At 35.6% G+C, this 20,706-nt stretch overlaps 1 protein-coding gene across 1 annotated transcript in view; it reads right to left on the reverse strand.

The window, feature by feature from the left end:
- LOC128858234 (AF4/FMR2 family member lilli) overlaps positions 1-20,706 on the reverse strand; it is a 224,593-nt gene that overhangs the window by 180,059 nt on the left and 23,828 nt on the right. The window lies entirely within an intron of this gene.

The following is a 20,706-nucleotide window of genomic DNA, read 5'->3' on the forward strand; positions in this document are numbered from 1 at the left end:
GACATTTGAATTTTAAAATGAGCGGAAATATCGAAAAACTGGAAAAGTAAATCAAATGGGTCGAGTATAGCATTTTTACAATCCATATCCGCTAAAACAACAATAAAAACTTAATGAACTAGATTTATGACTAGTTATACAATTTTCCATGCATTGAAGCATCACATGCATACATATGGTAGGCGCGTACAGTGGCTATCAGCCGAAGTCCGACACCATGGGAAAAGGTTTTACTAGCAAAACATATTTGGGCCAAAGAAATAATAAAACAAAATGATTTTTTATTATTTTTTAGTCTATGTACTTTATAATATGTATAGCTGTGATACTTTTACACTTTCTAGAGTAATAAAATTAAAAAAACAAGTGTTCACAAATATTTAAATATATAAAACAGTGTTTGTAGTTCAATAATGTTTTGGTAAATAAATCAAACAATTTCTCTTAATAAAAAATGTTTTTTAATGAAAGTTTTTTTAAATAAAAAATTGTTTCTTAACAAACATTTTTTTTATTTCTTTAAATAATTTCATTAAAAAAACTTTTTTGGTAAGAAATTTTTTTTTGAAAGAAATTTTTTTTGTTTAATTTATTTAAATTATTGAACTAAAAACACCCTTTTATATAAATATTTGTCGAATAAATTTTTTTAAAATTTTTAAAAAATTTTTGTCAATATTTTTTTAAATTATTTAAAAAAGTGCGGGGTGGTGTCCTTTCGCCCCTACTTTGGCTATTTACTATTGACGACGTTCTGGTAATGCTAAATAAGGGTGGGGTTAAGGTAGTAGCATACGCCGATGGCTTGGTCTTGATGGTATCGGGTCCGTTTCCCTCAGTCACGGCTGAGATTTTGGAAAGGTCACTGGCAGTACTCAGTCCCTGGGCTGCCTCTTGCGGCCTCCGAGTAAACTCTGACAAAACGGAGCTGGTGCTCTTTCACTTCCCAAATTAAACAACCACGTTCTCCAGGTCTCATCGGAAGTTAGGTATCTTGGAGTGATACTTGACTCCACACTCCATTGGAACCTACACATTGAAAAGGCCAGTATTGCGGGTAAAGAAGGCCAGTATAGCTTTCTACTCCTGCAAATCTATGTTCGGTAAAAAATACGGACTCAAGCCACAGGTCGTGCTGTGGATGTACAACGCAGTGGTTTTGCCAATTTTAAGGTACGGATGCCTGGTTTGGTAAGAAGCTCTTCGGAACGGCCATAATATCACTAAACTGGGAGGAGACAAAGGACTGCATGCATTGGCATCACCGGAGCATGTAAAGCTTGCCCCAGTGCTGCCCTGAATGTCCTTTTGCACTTACTTCCCATCGGCTTTTCCGTAATTTCCGTTGCAGCTCAAAGTGCAATCAGGTTAAAGGAAATTGGCCTCTGGAGACAATCTCTCAAGGGACATAGTAGCATTTTTGGGCAGTTAGCACCGTATTTCTTCGAACTTCAAACAGATCTCTCTATCTGAAAACTAGAGTTTGAGGGTCGTGATAGAGCAGTCTTTCCAAATAGGCAGGATTGGATTGAGGGGAAAATCTGCACCGAAGCTTGCACCTCTGTCTTCACTGACGGTTCCAAGATTGAATCGGGAGTCGAAGCGGAGGTTTTCTCTAAATCAGCAAACTATCTATCTCCTTTAAACTGCGTTTGCTAATAGGACTATGAATAAGTTCGTGCGGTTTTTTTCGAAATTTGAAACTTTATTGACGTAAAATGGTTACAAATTTAATATTCAAAATATTGTCCATCGCTTACTACTACTTTTTCCCATCTTTCTGGCAATTCACGGATTCCCTTTGTGAAAAATTCGGTCGGTTTTGCCGCAATCCACGAATCGATCCATTTTTTGACTTCATCGTAATTACGGAAGTGCTGGTCAGCCAGGCCATGTTGCATCGATCGGAAGAGATAGTAATCGGATGGCGCAAGGTCTGGACTATACGGCGGGTGGGGTAGGACATCCCATTTGAGCGTTTCTAAGTATGTTTTGACCACTTGTGCAACATGTGGCCGAGCATTGTCATGTTGCAAAATAACTTTGTCGTGTCTATCGGCGTATTGCGGCCGTTTTTCTCGCAGTGCTCGGCTCAAACGCATCAATTGTCGTCGGTAGACATCCCCCGTAATCGTTTCATTCGGTTTCAGTAGCTCATAATACACAACACCCAGCTGGTCCCACCAGATACACAGCATAACCTTCAGGCCATGAATATTCTGCGCCGACGTCGATGTTGAAGCATGGCCAGGGTATCCATACGTTGCCCGACGTTTTGGATTGTCGTAATGGACCCACTTTTCACCGCCAGTCACAATTCGATGCAAAAAACCCTTTCTTTTGTGCCGTTGAAGCAGTTGTTCGCATGCCATAAAACGGCGTTCAACGTCTCTTGGCTTCAATTCATACGGCACCCAATGGCCTACCTTTCGGATCATTCCCATGGCTTTTAAACGTTTGGAAATGGTTGATTGATCAACTCCCAAAGTTTTTGCAACCTCTTCTTGCGTTTGAGCCGGATCTTGATCGAGCAATTCCTCCAATTCGGTATCCATGAACTTTGGCGGCGCACCCTCACGTTCTTCGTCTTCCAAGCCAAAATCACCACTTTTAAAGCGTGCAAACCACTTCTGGCACGTTCGCTCAGATAGAGCATGCTCACCATAAACTTCCACCAAGATACGATGACTTTCGGCTGCTTTTTTCTTCATATTAAAATAATGAAGAAGAATTCCCCGCAAAAACACATTATTTGGCACGAAATTCGACATTTTCAAGTGTGGTAAAAATATTGTTGTTTACGCTTCAAATAAAAAACTTATACTGACGTTTGTGCCTTACGACAGTAGCTCTCCAATGAATGTTTGGAAATGTGGATCGATGGAATAATAATCAAGTTACGCCATCTGTTGTAAAACCGCACGAACTTATAAATAGACCTATTAGTATTTTTTAAGCAGAAGTCTTTGCGATCTTGTAGGCATGCAAAATGCTTAGGGAGATATTAACATTTGCTGACTCCATGGCGCAGAACGAAATTAGTAAACTCCTGCAAAGAAGAGATCAAATCTCTTGGGTGTGCAGGTAACATTTCTGTGATCTGGGTTCCAGGACATAGGAACATAGAGGGAAATGGAATTGCTGATGAGCTTGCCAGGAAGGGGACTGAATTGGCCTCAGAGACCTCCTACCCAGTCATCGGCATCCCCTTGACAGTTGTTAAAGGGGAACTGTACAATTTATTTCTCAGGAAAGTGCAGAAAAGATGGAGCTCCATTTCTGCATGTGCTCTTTCGAGAACCCTCTGGCCCCAGTACAATATACGAAGGACTCAGAAAGTTCTTTGGACTCCTCGCCATTCAATTTCCAAACTCGTAACTGTGTTTACCGGTCACTGGACGATCGGCACACACTCGGTAAAGCTAGGGTTACCATTTAACCCCCGTTTTTCAGAAGCTGTGGGGACCTTTCAGAGAAGGAGACTGTAGAGCATTTTCTCTGTAAATGTCCGAGTTTGGCAGCTAGACGACTAAGGTCACTGAGCGCTTCTTTCTTCGACAGCCTGGGGCAGTGCGCCAACTTAAATCCAATCAATCTCCTCCATTATATCAACAATTCTGGCTGGCTGTAGGTATCTGCCTGTTGGAAGACTCATAATGGTATCAAAACGGCGCTTTAGTGCTATTTGAGGAGTGCCAGACCGGGACTTCAACCATTTCACCTCGAATAACTTAACTAACTATTTTATTTAACTTAACTTTCGTGTTTAGAATTCTTGGTTTTAAAATGTAAAAAGTAAAAAATATAAAAAATCAATTAAAAATTTACTAATGTAGCAATAAAAATTTTTCTCATTTTAGTTAAATTTTTTTTTTTTATGAGAAAAAAAGTGTTCACTACGTTGCCCGACTTTGACTAAGAGTTACTGTACGTATTGAACCATTTGTGGAATTAACACGTTTGGCATAAAAGCAATAAGGGTTAATATGCAAAATAATAAAAATCGCATATACTCACACAATGCACAGTGACTACTTGTACAATTAGCGCAAATTCTTTTTTATTTGTAGTTTGTATTTCTTTTTTGTTTCATGGAAGTATTATTGAGTATCTATGTTGCGTGTCAATAACTTCCGATACATAAATTTTAATTTAATATATATCATTTGTTGCACATGATACTCGCTTGTTGTTGTAAAAAAGGAGGAAAATATCGATATATCTGTACGCTCGTTAATTGTCAGTTTAACGAAACATTTTTCACTTCAGTCGAAACTTTAAATATTGTTGAAAAAATGTAAGTACACTCACACGACTATGCACATATACATGTACGTATACGTATAAGGGCAATTAAAAGTTTCAACAGCTGACAGGTTCATTAAAAAATTGTGAAAAATTTGTGTCGACTTGCAACAATGCTGTAGAATCGATTTTATCATTTTATGTTAAAATTATAGTTGGGAGCAGGAAAGTTATTCTGGTATTTTATAACAAAAAATCAAAAAATAAAAATTCCATGAAATATTGGTAATTTTTATCGATGATCGTTTCCTTTTTTTCGGTTAACTAAATATACCATCAATATTAAACTTTTGAGTTCTGAGTTGGGCGAAAGACTGCCTCAAATGCATATTGCAGGCCTCTATTGAACTCCACTTTATTACATTAAAAAGTTTTGAAAATAGCGAAAACTCACTAATAAGTAATGCTCTAGCGAAGCGCTGGCACATGGCATTTTTCACTGATTCGTTGTACGTATTTGAATATAACCGGAAAAGTTAAAGGGCTATGAAACATTCACAGATTGCTCAGCATAATCTCAGCTATTAATAAAAAAATAAGAAAAAAATCTGCCACCGAATGTTTTTCATAAATGTTAAAAAAAAATGTTACCGAGAAATTTTGAAGATAATAATTCTTAAAATGTTTCTAAAAGAATTTGTATTTTGGTATAAGCTAATCTTAATAATAAAAAAGATTTTCAAAATTTTAAAATAAATTGCAGATGTCTTTACCAAAATTCTCAGCATTTAATAAAATCAGAACTATTAAATTTTTTTTCAAAATCTTTTCAGTTTAACTAAGTTAAGTTGTATTGTTCCAGGGTAGCTTTCTTCACAATCGTGCCAATTTATATAACCTTCACCTTGGCACTACATACATATACACATGTAAACACAAGGGTTTTAAATAGTTATCATTTATAGAGTACCAACAGTAAAATGATTAACAAATATAAATATTGCAATATTTTAGGAAAACTAATGACTGAGTTTAGCTTTCAAGACCTAAACAAATAAATAACGAGTATATATGAGTAAACGTAGAAATGTTATAACTTGTATTTTCTGAGCAATTATTGCATTTCGTTGGTCTTTTGCTGTGATCGACACGAACAGACCTTTTTCATTAGGACGCTTTCCTGTTGATGTTTTACTTTTAGATTCTTCGTAGTGGCATATAAAACGACACCGTTTAGCTTTTGAATGTGCAAAATTGCCTTCAATGGGGAAAGCTTCATCAAATTCTGATCGATACGTATTTAGCCTAACATTCTATTGCACTTCACGTAGGAAAAACATCTTTAGCTATCCTTGCCCTTGCATGCTTGCATACAACCGCATCAGAGAAAATAATTATAAAAAATCAGCGCGATTTCTTAGCAACTTCAGACTTGCCCTTTATTAGACTAAAATATAATAAGCTTTAAAACTGCATACCGAAATTTGTTCTATACATATAAGGTCAGTCCATAAGTTCGTGCGTATTATTAACTCCGACGCCTTGCTCGAACTCGTGGAAGCTGAGCCAAATTTGATAGTCGATATGATAGCTCAGAGGTTAAATTCATCGTTCATCGCGTGGAACAGTTCACAGGCACCTGGTTCTGTTGGGAAAGGTTTCAAAGCTGGGAAAATGGGTACCGCATAGACTTTGCGTCGCCAACCTTCAGCAGAGAGTGAATGTGTGTTCTCAGCTGCTGCAACGGCTCGAAAATGAAAGTTTTTTGAACCGTATCGTTACTGGTGATGAAAAATGGGTATTTTACAATAATTTTGTTCGCAAACGCCAATGGTTAGATAAAGATGAAATACCAGAACTGAACCCTAGAGATGGCCTTCACCCCAAGAAGATTCTCCAGTGTACTTGGTGGGATACGGCCGGTATTGTTTATTATGAACTTCTGGAACCAAACCAGACGATAGCTGCTGATTATTACTGCCATCAGCTATCAAACCTGAATGAGGCACTTATAAAAATCGACCGTCTTTAGTGAATAGACGCAAAGTTTTGTTTCACCACGACAATGCAAGACCTCATACCGCAAGGCAAACGTTAGGCAAGCTGAACGAGCTCGGATGGGAGCTAATACCGCATCCACCATACTCTCCGGATATTGCGCCTTGTGATTATCACCTTTTCCGTGGACTTCAATCCCATAAGAGTAACAAGAACTACTCCTCAAAAGAAGCTATAAAAAGGGATATCGAAGCGTATTTTGGCTCCAAAGACAAACAATTTTTTGAGCAGGGAATTAAAAAATTGCCTAAACGATGGGAAGACATTGTAAATAATGAGGGAAAATATATTATTGATTACTATACTTTAAACATCATTTTTATTAATTTTAGAACCACCTTAAAAAAGCGCACGAACTTATGGACTGACCTGACATATATGTAATCTATATGCTCTATGTTTATTTATAATTCAATTCTATTTTAGTATTACCAGTAAAACTTTAAAGAAACCAAATTTCTGCACATTAAAATTATTTAAAACAGTTTTTAAGTGCAACTCTGTTATTAGAAAAAAGAAGAAATTGGCTACGAACCAAAATTCTTCACTCTATAGAAGCTACAACAACTCTGTCAACTGCTAGCTTCCGACTGCATGCCTATGTAGCTTCACGTACAGGCATACATATGTTTGTATCGTCACGCAAACTACAATAAAAAAATGCTGTCATTTCCAACGACAATATCTATCAGCAATCCAAGTCAAATGAAAATAAAACACACAGAATGAAAATAAAAACCAAACCAAACCCGGTCGTACCAAGCCGCAAATTGAGGCGCGTTATAGTAAATGTAAATAAACAGGCCACCAGGCAACACACCAAACGTTGAATGCAAGTACTGCACAAGCAAATGCGCGGCCACAAAACGCGATTCCATGCTGCCCGTATTTATGGATTTGGCTTAGCGCCGCGGCGGTGCTCTGAAGAAAGTACGCAATGGCATGTGACATGCGGTGGCGTATAGCGCCGATCACAAAGAAAAAGGTGCGATTTCTACTTACTATGCATTTACATACATATGCATGTGTGTGTGCTTGTGAGTGTCGCTATATGTATTTCAGCAGCGGTAGCAGAAGTGAAAAAGCATTCATTGCACTGCGCCACTACAAGTTCAAGTGGATGAAAACGAAATGTTCGATTGCGCGGTTTGTAGGAATGTAGCAACGAGTGTGAAATGTAAATGCGTACCCTGCAGGGAAATCTATTAGTATCGAACTAGTGCACTTCTAAAGATTTTTCGAGCACAACTGAATCGGGTTTTTTCTCTTTTTGAAAATTACGTGAAATTTTGTAATAGCAAAAATTATACATATATGAACCTCCCAAAATTATTACATAAGCAGCGGATATTGACAAGTTTTGACTTTTTACTTATTTATTTATTGGCGTCAATTATTTTTTTTAATAACATTAAGACGATAATAATCCGGAAATAAGCGCCAAAAAGTATGCACCAAAAAAAACGCCAAAAAAATTGCGACCAAAAACGCCCCAAACAGTAGGCACCAAGAAAATGTAACGTCAAAAAGTACGCACCAAAAATATATTTGCTACAAGTTTGAACCAACAAACAAGCGCCAAAAAGTAATCAGTGTTATTTCTCACTAGAAATTAGCAACCACAAGGAAAAACTCAGGAAAAATAGAATAAAGTGTATCTAAGATATATCTGCTCTCTCTCCTTTTCCTCTACGTTATATCTTTTTTCTCTCTCGCGGAACGAAAATGCCCAAAACGTTGCATGGCCTTGAAATTTTACTCTCCATTCTCGTTCGTCCATCGACGCCTAAGAAATTTCACTTCAAAAGCTTATAGGCCAATAAATTTTAAATTAACAAGTGCAAGCGGAAGTATAGTTAGGAAGTTAGTTCAGAATATTGTTCCTCTTTCATATTTTTCCCCCTGAAGGAGTTGGGCAGGTCGCGTTAAAAAGGTCGTGTATTCGATACATAGAAAAAGAAATCCTTGTTGAAATTTGGATATTTCAGGCACATATCTTGTATATTCCCAGTATGCAAATTTTGAAATTTTCAACAAATTAATTGGCTACTGTGTAGAAAAATTTTTTGCACCTTGGATAAAAATTGATAGAAACGGATGATCTACTAAAAATATATATGTAAAAGTGAAATGTATTTGAAACGCATCTATAATAAAAAAGCTCCCAAAAGTTTGGTGGTTGATTTCTCTGCAAGACTCCAACAATTTATCGGCGCAGAATCCGCAATCTCCATACGAAGCTACGCTCGTAATGTAAGAGGCGGTCATTCATTTGCATCTACTTTCGACTTTGACACTTTTGTACCCTTATGCAAATGTCGCAAAGCATAGTTAGAAATTAGCAAACTTCTAATAATTCTACCCCAGAAATTTCTAGGTTTTGGAATTTAAACTTCATTTATTTTGACTTTAACGGTTAAGTTAGTTTAGTGCCAAAAATTTAGTTTATGATAAGATATTTATAAATGGGTCGCTTTTTGCTTCAAAACATTTGACAAATATTAAAATTGAATAACGCAAATCGAGAATCGATTCATCAGACGAAAATGTGATATCAGTTGGCTGCATAGAAGCTGTAATTTGGCTACATAAGACCATTTTTGTGGGGCGCCGTTAAGGATAAATTTTGCCATTTAAAAACAATTAAGAGTTGAAGTAATCAAAGTTGCCAATCTTAAAATAAGTCGCCGAAACTCACCATGGAATGAAAACTTACTAAGAAATTGAGTTGACAGAATGGGCTACTGTCAAGTAAGCTCTGGAAAGCATTTCATATTCCATGACAAGGCTTAACATACTTCCCCCAATCAAAAGAAGTCGGCGAAGAATAATACAAAATAAATTAAATTCCAAACACTACATAAAATAAAAAATTTGCTTCATATTTTTCCTGCAGGGTGGTACATACTTACACCCATATACACAAAATTTAAAAAGCGCGCATTCGTTAGTTCCTCTTGCAAATATTTACTTTGCGGAAATGCACATTTCACTTTTTGAAAAAAAAAGCAGCATTGATTACAAAAAAACATAACAAATGAAATGGCGGCACAAGCACTTAGATGCCCGCATTGTCCAAGATTTGCTTCAATATTTTAATGATTATCAGTTAAAACCGAAGTCATGGAGCGGGTATTAAATTAAGCCCTTCATACAGTGGAAATATTAGCATACACTTTGCTTTAGCTTCTTGAGGTGGCTTTTGTTGGAGCTGTGAGATGCAGAAGTAAATAAAGATCTTTAAATTTTCCTTGCGCATATATGAAGTACTGTGAGTAACGCAATTCAGATTTCTATGTTGTAAAACCAGGAACAAATATTTTAGGACGCACTCAAATTCAACCGGTTGACTGGATTGTGCAAAAGATGTGAATGAGAGAGATAAATAACCCAACCTAGGTAAACCAAAAACAATATGAAGACAAACAGTTGCTAAAAGAAGGTAGAAGTTAAATGAGTATTTTTCAACAGAACATATCTTCCATTTAAAAAATAACCGTATTTGTTGCCTTTGTTTCGTTTTCCATTTTGTTTCCGAGACCATTTTCTCAAAATGTTTCGATTTAAAATTCTCATTGTCTCTCAAGCAATTTACCGATTACTTTTATTAAAAAAAAAATAGGAGTCGTCGAGAAGAGGATTAAATCTATGCTTGTGGATTTCTGCCGAAAAATAAAAAAAAAAGTATCGGAGGTTTCTTAGCGGCATGAGAACTATCAAAATCGATAAATATGGTTTGACAGCTGAGAATGGCAAACTGTTTTCAAAATTCTGTCAGTAAGGCTTAGCAAGTCGTTGTGAATTGATATCCTATCGCTTCCAAATTGTGGAAATTTACTTTGAAAAAAATAAATCTGTTCGCAAAGTTCATAGGGCACTGGCGGCATCATCGGTCATTATTGTTTTTGAAATGAGAATGGCGAGCGCTATCGAGTCATGTTAATCAGCTAAATATCGACAATATTTGGTTCAACGAAGCAATCAATTTTTTGCAATGTTCGAACCACCATTGACTCAATACCGTCTGATTTATTGAAAATAGTAGTCATGACTGCTCGAATGGGCCGCGTAACTTATATTCAAAGAGCTGCCAAAAATTGTTACTCGTCACTTGTAATGCTCTATCAAAACTGTTTGTCTTATCGTTCTTCTTAATGTTGTTATTGGCTTTAGACTAAAAACTAGCAATTGCAATGTGTGCGAACGGGTAACACCAACAGAAGATTCGTAATGTTGAGGCAACAAAAGTCTCTCTGTATGAACGCGGCTTAATAAAACACTCTTCAAAGGCAGTTGGCAGCATAAAAAACAGTGAGTTATACCAGTTTTATGAACTATAACTGTACTCACTAGCAGCGAATCTATCTCGATAACTTTGTTGTTACTTTCTCATGCAAATTCTTCGTCAAGGAGGAGATCCCAGAGGCAGCAGGCAGATAAGTGACGAATCAAAGACGCCTTATATTGCATTTACTCGATTCAATTTCGTGAACAATAAAAGTAAATACAAAACTTCAACACATATAAAACTCACGATTGAAAGTTCCATATTCTCTATGCTACTTGGATATCATTGACTTTGGCAAAAACAGTTGATGGAATAATAGAAATTTGCACACAAGCAACTTTATTTTCTATATAATCTTTTCTATTACCTCCTTGTTTTACGCTAATATGGCATAACATTTCATATCTGTTTATAAAACTTCGCTTTTTTGACAATTCATTCTCAATTCTCTCACACACCTCATCTAGGGTTAGCGTCACGAAATATTTACGCTCATTTTTCCGCTTAAATCTACGTAGATTTCATTCCATTATTCTTGTAAACAACTGACAAATGCACTGACCAGAAAAAAATTGTTTTGATGCTATCTCACGTCCGGTCCATTTAAATAAATAATTTCTGGTACTTTCAGAAATTTCTGCTTCTAATTTTCAAGCGTTTCCAAAGTTTGTTTCCACCAACTAAAGTGGTAGCCATTTTCCTTTCCACAGAAGTTTTCTTTAACGCCGAAGAGATTTATTTTTTCCTTAATATTGTAAATCATGCAAACTATTTTTTGCGTAAGAGGGAGTCTTGCTATGCACAATTGAAGGGGCTTAGTACTTTGCCTGTCACTTAGTCATCGCAGAAAATGTTATCCATGTACAAATAACATAAAAATAGTGTACTGATACGAGTATAAATAAATGCAAAGGTACAAAGTCTCTTTCGGGGTATGCTTCAGCGTTGCTGGGGGCTCTTGGAGGCGCCAAAAGACTTTCAACAGCGCTTTATAGATAAAAAAACGAAATACTATTTATATTTCAATTAATTTTTATCTATAATGGATGAATATAATTTTACTAAATGTATTTTCACTTTTTGACTTTTTTAATTTTTTCAATACTATAAATAAAAGTTCAAATCTGACTAAATCACGGAATAAGCAACTAATTAAAATTTCATGTTTTCCTTAACAATCTTTCAAAAATACTATAAATGCAAATTAAATGCATGCAAATATCCATACGTTTGTACATACATTTATACCTATAAATCTTTGCACAAAAGAAAACTATCGCACCCAACTATGTTTGCATGTAGGCACTTGTGGCTAGATAAACGCATCGTGAGGTTGCATGCAAGTTGCAAACAATGTTGTAAATTGTAAGGCAGCTGCATTGCATTGCGTGTACTCGTTGCACTGGCGGGCCAGCAGTCAGCGCCTGGCATGGTGTTGCACCCGTTGACACTGCACTTATTGCGGCATTGCGATGCTGAACCTGAAGGTGAATGCGCGGCGTCACCAGCAGAGTGAAGTTGTGTTTGCACGCAAGGATGGTGCAGCTGACAAATGGCAAGGAATAGCGGCACAAAGAAGAAATATGATTTTCCACAAAACAAAAAACAAAAAGACTGCAGAGGATATAAATAAAATTGGAAACTAAAGAAAGTAAAAAGCAATTGATGAAGAAAACAGTGTTGGAAAAGTAGATATTGGAATAATTTCAGCCCATATTTTTTTTGGAATTATTCGTTTCCGCTTGAATGTTGAAAAACATACCAAAAATTATAGCCAATGAAAATTATTGATGCAACAAATTGTTAATAATTATTTTTGCCAATGAAAATTATTGATGGAAAAAAAATTTTTAGTAATTATTTTTGTCTTAATTTGTGAAACCATTTAGGAATGTACACCAACTACATATATTTTGAAACTTTAAATGCCTTTATCAAGAAATTATATTTTTCATAGAGATATTTTGACATATATTTTGAAACTTTAAATGCCTTTATCAAGAAATTATATTTTTCATAGAAATGGGCAGCGTAATTCAGGCAATTTTTATCCGATCCATTCTAAAATTTTAAGTGTACCCGGCATAGGCGTACAATACAGAAGAAGTCGAAATATTTGTCGACCGAACAAATGAATAAAACTATATAAAATTGTGAGTTTTATTTAAAACCTGGCCTTGGGCGTACCTTGGTGTATTTGAGTTGGTGACGGCACTTATCGCAAGCAATGGAACAAGCATCTACCTATATGAGCTAGACGACAACATAGGCATAGTGCGCCGAATAAAGATCCAGCGGCTCAGCTGGCGAGTTCATGTCCCCCGAATGGATACAAACGCTCTGGCTAGCAGTATTCTGGCGTAAGCTGAGGAAAATCAAAAGCCTCCTCTGCGTTGGAAAGATCAAGTGGAAAAGGGCTTGACATGGGATAGCACGAGAAAGAATGAATGACCCTTAAGCAATTAAGCGGCTTAAGCGGTAAGCCAATCAAGAAAAAAAACTCCATTCGACCCAAATAATTAAAACTTGTTTGGTGGTAAAATCAAGATTTGAAATATTTGTGAGGAAAGTTGTTTCGTAAAATTAGAAATGGAAATTAAAAATATAATAACATTTGTTCGTAATACATTTCAACACTTTTTAGTAAAATGTGCTATCGAAAAAGTAGTTAGAGGGCCAAAAAGCTCTACAAATATATTTCTTAGCATATTTCACTGTAGGTATTTACTCACAAAACTGCATACGATTAATAAAAATCCCCCAAAAATCAAAAAAAAAACTATTAAGTACCTATGTCATCATATTTGTTTTATCTTAATTAACCCTTGAAGAAATCATGACTTTACAGAAATATGAGCCAAACTCATGGCAACCATTTCTCAGCTATATTTAATCTGCCATTTCTGTGGGCGCAACATCAAAAAAGAAGTTAGTGCAAGGCTTCGAGCGGGGAACGTCTTCTTATTTTCGTTATAAAAGACGCTAGGTTTCTCATTTCTTCCTCAGCGAACGAACCTGAAACTCTATAAAACAATAATTAGGATTTGTGATGAAGAAAAGGTTAACATATTTCAGCGAAAATTCCCACGCAGCATCATTGGACCGGTGGGAATAAATAACGTCAACTATCGTCTAAGTTACAACGATGAATACCTAGCTGAGATAAACGACTTCCTAATCGCCGGCTACATCAAGCTTCAGCGACTTAAGTGGACAGGAAATGTTCGTAGGATGGACCCACACGAAATTGTAAAAAAGATGTGCAATAGTAAACCAAGATTGACATAGTTAATGACGACACCAAGACTGGATTGAAAACCTAGAAGATGTCTACAAAGGATAGAGATGCTTGGTCGAAGTCATTGTTACGTAAATAATGATGATAATTTCAGGCAGCAGTTTCTTTCTCTCTCTTTGTCACTTAAATAAAATACCCATATTGAATTCTTATACTCGCAGTATTCAGCATAAAATTGTTGAATCTTGTGATTTCGCATACTTTCTTATCCTAAGAAGAGGTAAACTTTAATAAATATGTTTTGTTTTGTTATAGGGCGCTTATACGACAGCGGCTGAGAAAAGATGATTAATGACCAAAAACCCGATTTTGACTTTTTAACGGTTTCGAATAGTTGAAGGTCACAAAAATGCCGAAAAATAAGTTCTTTTTTTTCAATTGGTTAAAAAATTAAAACAAAATTGCTTTGAATGAGGTGTTTTTGTGAAAATAGGTCAAAAATTACACGTTCAACTTTAAATACTACTACTTGATTTTCGTCGTTACCAACTCCTCCCAAACGCGGTCGCACTATACAGCTACGGTAGACAAACAGACAAGCAATGGAGACATTTAAGGTCAAAATAAAGATTTTCATTCATTCTTTTTTTTTATTTAGTATACAATTGAAAATCAAATATCAATGATTAATTTTGCGCCACTTTGTCCACAGTTTTAAAAAGTGTTGACTCCCGACAGCCATTGGAAAAATTGTTCATTTAGTTTGCTGCGCAGTCCGTCGAACCAGTATGCCAATATGTCAAACTCAAGCCCACTCAACTTGGGCGGACTCAGTTATGCCGGTTATCCATGACCGATTCCGTGTCACGCAAACCAAGTATTTTGAACATTGTCGTTAATTCTCTTAAAATTTTTTTCTTTATTTGTGTTTATTGACTATTTTTATTATACTCAACAGAAAAATGTTTAAAAACAATAATATTACAATAATAATTTTGCAATTTATTCACTGTTGAAAATTTTGTACCGAGTTTTTCAGCGAGAAATATATTCCTCTTAATATTCCTTTTAACTTTTATTTTTTTTTTTAATTTTTTAAGATAAATTATACTTTAAAAAATTTTGGAAAAAAATGTAATTTTTTTGCTTAACATTTTTGGGGTAAAAAACTTGGACTATACTCAGTAACCCCAGCGAGTTTCATAATGGGAGCCCCATAACATTTGGAGTCTTATTCAAATACGTAGAGTGAACCAGTGAAAAATTCATGCAAATAAACTGATCGGCAAAAGCGCTAGCACCAGTACTCGTAGGTTCTACAGTCAAAATAGTGTTACGGACAAATCGATCGAAGTTTCGAAGTTTAGAAAGCAGATACAAATAAATCAGTTCTTAGAAAAACTAACCACAATGTCCAAAATACTTAGATCCGTTAGCACTGAAGCGGTCCAGTTTTTGCTTTTTTTTCCAGTACGAAATCTTCTTAATTCTGGTGAATTTAGAAGACACATCGGCACCAAAGTCATGTATTGGATTTTAACAAGCCAAGAACTTTTTAGTTTAGAGAAAACTCCTTTAATATGAAAATTCACATTTTAAGCAGAATATCCGCTACAATATATAACTCGTAACAATTGAATTCCTCAATTAATTCCCTAAACATTTATAGTAGCATCTCAAGCGAATACTTTTTCGAGGTCAGACGAAATATGCTAAACGTTGTTTCTGTAGTTACAAGAAATGTTAAAATATGTCAAACACTTCATGGCCAATGAAAAGTGTGTAAAAGGCAAAGCCATAAATACTCACGTGTGTGTTGCGCTTAACGTTTCATTTCGCCAATGCACTGATATTTCACTGATAGCATGCGTTATCTACCACAGTTGTGAATTTTCATGCATCTATGCATATACATATGTATGCACGTCTGTGAACGGTGGATCCCACAACGGCCCTACTACAAAATCGTGTGTTATCTTTTGGACGTTAAGCTAACCCAGTGAAACCTTGCGTATTGCGTTTCCCAAGAGAGAACCTTTTGAAGTACTGATTATAAAGAATGCATAATTTGCGTGTGATAAGCTAGGAAATGTTTGCATTTAAAAAGTAAATACAATTTTACATATTTATGCATACAGGCATACTTAGGTACTATATCGGAAGGCGAAATATCTGCGCCACACGAAAATGGCGTTAGTACTCGTATACATACATAATCAGAATTTCTGACAGAGAAGTGAAGAGAAACGAAAATAGCTGATGATATTTCCTTTTCATTTAAAAAGCCTTTTTATATGGCGCAACTCATTTTTTATGCCAAGCGATAATAAAACTGGTACCCTGTCTCCAACGAGCGATTCCATGACGAAAGTGAAAATGAAGTGAGGAAAGTATTTTGAACATTATAATAGGACTATGAATAAGTTCGTGCGGTTTTTTTCGAAATTTGAAACTTTATTGACGTAAAATGGTTACAAATTTAATATTCAAAATATTGTCCATCGCTTACTACTACTTTTTCCCATCTTTCTGGCAATTCACGGATTCCCTTTGTGAAAAATTCGGTCGGTTTTGCCGCAATCCACGAATCGATCCATTTTTTGACTTCATCGTAATTACGGAAGTGCTGGTCAGCCAGGCCATGTTGCATCGATCGGAAGAGATAGTAATCGGATGGCGCAAGGTCTGGACTATACGGCGGGTGGGGTAGGACATCCCATTTGGGCGTTTCTAAGTATGTTTTGACCACTTGTGCAACATGTGGCCGAGCATTGTCATGTTGCAAAATAACTTTGTCGTGTCTATCGGCGTATTGCGGCCGTTTTTCTCGCAGTGCTCGGCTCAAACGCATCAATTGTCGTCGGTAGACATCCCCCGTAATCGTTTCATTCGGTTTCAGTAGCTCATAATACACAACACCCAGCTGGTCCCACCAGATACACAGCATAACCTTCAGGCCATGAATATTCTGCGCCGACGTCGATGTTGAAGCATGGCCAGGGTATCCATACGTTGCCCGACGTTTTGGATTGTCGTAATGGACCCACTTTTCATCGCCAGTCACAATTCGATGCAAAAAACCCTTTTTTTTGTGCCGTTGAAGCAGTTGTTCGCATGCCATAAAACGGCGTTCAACGTCTCTTGGCTTCAATTCATACGGCACCCAATGGCCTACCTTTCGGATCATTCCCATGGCTTTTAAACGTTTGGAAATGGTTGATTGATCAACTCCCAAAGTTTTTGCAACCTCTTCTTGCGTTTGAGCCGGATCTTGATCGAGCAATTCCTCCAATTCGGTATCCATGAACTTTGGCGGCGCACCCTCGCGTTCTTCGTCTTCCAAGCCAAAATCACCACTTTTAAAGCGTGCAAACCACTTCTGGCACGTTCGCTCAGATAGAGCATGCTCACCATAAACTTCCACCAAGATACGATGACTTTCGGCTGCTTTTTTCTTCATATTAAAATAATGAAGAAGAATTCCCCGCAAAAACACATTATTTGGCACGAAATTCGACATTTTCAAGTGTGGTAAAAATATTGTTGTTTACGCTTCAAATAAAAAACTTATACTGACGTTTGTGCCTTACGACAGTAGCTCTCCAATGAATGTTTGGAAATGTGGATCGATGGAATAATAATCAAGTTACGCCATCTGTTGTAAAACCGAAACGAACTTATTCATAGTCCTATTACAATAGTAATTTTTTCTGAAAACTTTGATTCTTGGTAGGTTTAAGTGTAACAAGAAGTAAAATGGAGAAATCAAAACAAGGTTCAAATTTGAGATTTATTCAATGTTGAAAATTTTGTTACAAAGTTGTTAAACTGAAAATTTTTTTTTTCTCAATTTCGAGAAACATATTTTTCTCTTATTTTTTCATTAATAGCTTAGTAAATAATTAGAAATACTCCCAGTCATTTTTTCTGGTGTGGCCCTTTGTTCGTCCATGGAACCATAGGAAATAATCAAGAATGATAGAAAGAAGATTGCGCCCATCAAAAGTGCGTGACGTCACGTTTTTCCGAGTTGTGCAGTATTGCCAACCATTTGCTCTTCGCAATAAATTTGGTGCTTTTTTATACCGAAAATGCAAACATTTTGAAGTTTCGTGTTTGTTTCTTTTTTTTTAATTTAAAGCTACCAAAAATTTAAGTTAAAAAAACACTGTATTATTATACAAAACAAGGTTAAAAAAGGCCACTCTGAGAAGATTTAAGTGCTAATGAAAATTAGTTGGTTCTTATAAAATTTGATATTTTGAAAGTGTGAATTTAATTTTTTGCTCCTTTTAAGGTTATGCAAGAATATTAAATGTCCCTCTCTCAACTCTTCTTAAGATTGAAAACCTTTTAACTCATTTTAAAAGGCGTTTGAATTTACTGAATGTGGATTAAAACCATAGAGGTGTAATCGTTTCTTCAGGCCATCAATCCTTAGTGGGGCATAGGGCATCAAGAGATGTATTCATTGTAAAGATAAGCCACAAAATACCAGAAAATACTAAAGAAACCATAATGACATTTTTACAAAAAGAGTACCTTGTTTAGTTACACAACCTCAAATGTAGCAAATAAGTCGTTCCCTTAAAAAAGAGTCTCTCTCAACAAAAAAAAAAACTCATCAATTAAATTGTACATAAGCCTAACACATTTATTTAAAAAAACGCACATTCTAAAGACAATTTGTCACGCATACAAAGTTCTTTAAGTGATTTAATGAAAATGTTGTCTTTTATTTTCTTTAAATGGGCATTTTAGTGCGTTTTTATATCCAAAGCTAGGCAACACTGCAGTAGCGAGAGAGAACACCAACAATAATTGCAATCGCGGGCAATGCCACCAGATGTTAAAAAAAGTAAAGCTAAATAAAACTGAGTGAATTACTGAACTAGTTTTTAAAAAATGTATATTTTACCAAATTATAAACATTACATTTTAATTAGAACAGGCTAGAAAAATGTCATGAAGAAAGAACTAAAACTCCGAGACTAAATAACAAAAAAAAATGATAAATCAAGTTACGAAAATGGTAATCTGTCCCTACTGGAGCTAAAATCACGTAACTCGTTGTCAAATTCGCTGGGAGCAAGGTAACGGGAGCACGATAGGCGCCATTTTATTATTCTTTCTATCAGGGGAAATAATAATAATTCATTTTTCTGTAACTGATACTAACAAATAAAGATATATTTATTTCTGCTTATATGGAATACATACTCTCGGGCTCTTGGGTGCTTTGCAATACTGAAACTTTTCTACTTCCATTTGTACTTTTCGGTAGAGTCAGCATCTGCAGCTATTTCACTTAAGGGGTAATGACACACCGAAATTTTCACAAACTCAATTTTGTTATTTAATTTCAAAGTGCATATTCTAAGAAGGGAAAGCTGCCTCATGCGGAACCATGTATCTCCCTCATTTACATTTTTGCCTTTTTTGTAATAAACGTGTTTTGAAATTTATTACATGAGCTAAACGTAAATGTTTGTGGAAAAGTTCTGCATCTAACAGTTTTGTGAAAAAAACCTAATTAAGAGTGGTCTGACGCCATAAAAATACTCTACTCAGAAATTATTGCTTTTTCCTTCATACTCAATCACTACGAAAGATGGCTTCTGGTTCTTCTGCATCATAAAAATTTTTATAAAATACATGCTTGGGAGTTCTCGATAATAATATGGTATATAAGTAGCGCCGCAACTATGGATATTTCTCTCCTACTTAAGGTAAGTAGTACTTGTGATTTTCTATATTCTCAACAGGGCATATGAGTTTGACTGCTTTGCCGATTTTGGCGTGTATCCACTTCATTATCAATTTTTAGCGGCATGTCTAATAACTAACTATACACCAGAACGAAAAAATGAAGTAAATATTCATTTTTGCAAACTCGTCTTACTTTATTTATCGTGGCTTGGAATATTAGTGAGTCAAAGAGATGTCCAGAGCAAATGAAAAGCGGACTAGTTATTCTGCCATTACGGAGAGGGATCTCAGGAAGTCCACTATTGCTTTCGAATTAATCGTGACGAAGCAAGTAATAATAATAATATATTATCGCATCCGTCATTGAAGGCATTTCAGTCGAGCTGGTTCGCCAGTTAATGGTATGCATTTCCATTCCTATTGAAACACAAATAATGATACCCGTAACTTGATGATACCTCCGAGTTTTCAGATAGTTTTAACAGAAAGTTTCATTACTAGTAAACACCCATTCCCTCCAGAGGGACGAACGCTATTAACAAAAATATATTTAGTAATTATTAGTAATACAAATCAATACCAGCATCCACCAGCATACTTATACAGATCGCTAGGAAATTATGCTAACAAAACATTTTGACGAATGCACATTTTTTACGCGGAGTAAAGGCGAAGAAAATTGTTAAAAATGAACGGAAATTTTTAGCCACTTCGAACTTGTACTTTATTATACTATAATTTTATGAGGTACAAAACTGCATAGCCGAATTTAAAAAAAAAATTAATTTTTATAAATCTTTTAGACAGTTTAAGACTTCAGTTTAAATGATATTGATAGCAGAAAAAAACATATTTTTATGATCAATTACTGAAAATTAGAAAAAAAGAAGAGTAATCAAAATTAGTCAAAATATAACGGTGCTATAGTTTTTCGCGGGCTCAATTTACATATTCTTTTCCTTCAAAATCGCATCAATTTTGATATGATGAACTAATTTTTTTTTCTTGAAGCGATTAGAATGCCTTTTGGTGCACCGAATTTGGAAATAGAAAGAAAAAAAAAAAAAAAACGAGCACTTCAAAAGGTTTAAAGTATAAAATAGCGTCACGTAAAATACTCTGTCCACAGAAGGTACCAATGAGAACCAACTACGAACAAATATATTTT

Source organism: Anastrepha ludens, chromosome 3, assembly GCF_028408465.1.
Source record: "Anastrepha ludens isolate Willacy chromosome 3, idAnaLude1.1, whole genome shotgun sequence".
Classification (NCBI taxonomy): Eukaryota; Metazoa; Arthropoda; class Insecta; order Diptera; family Tephritidae; genus Anastrepha; species Anastrepha ludens.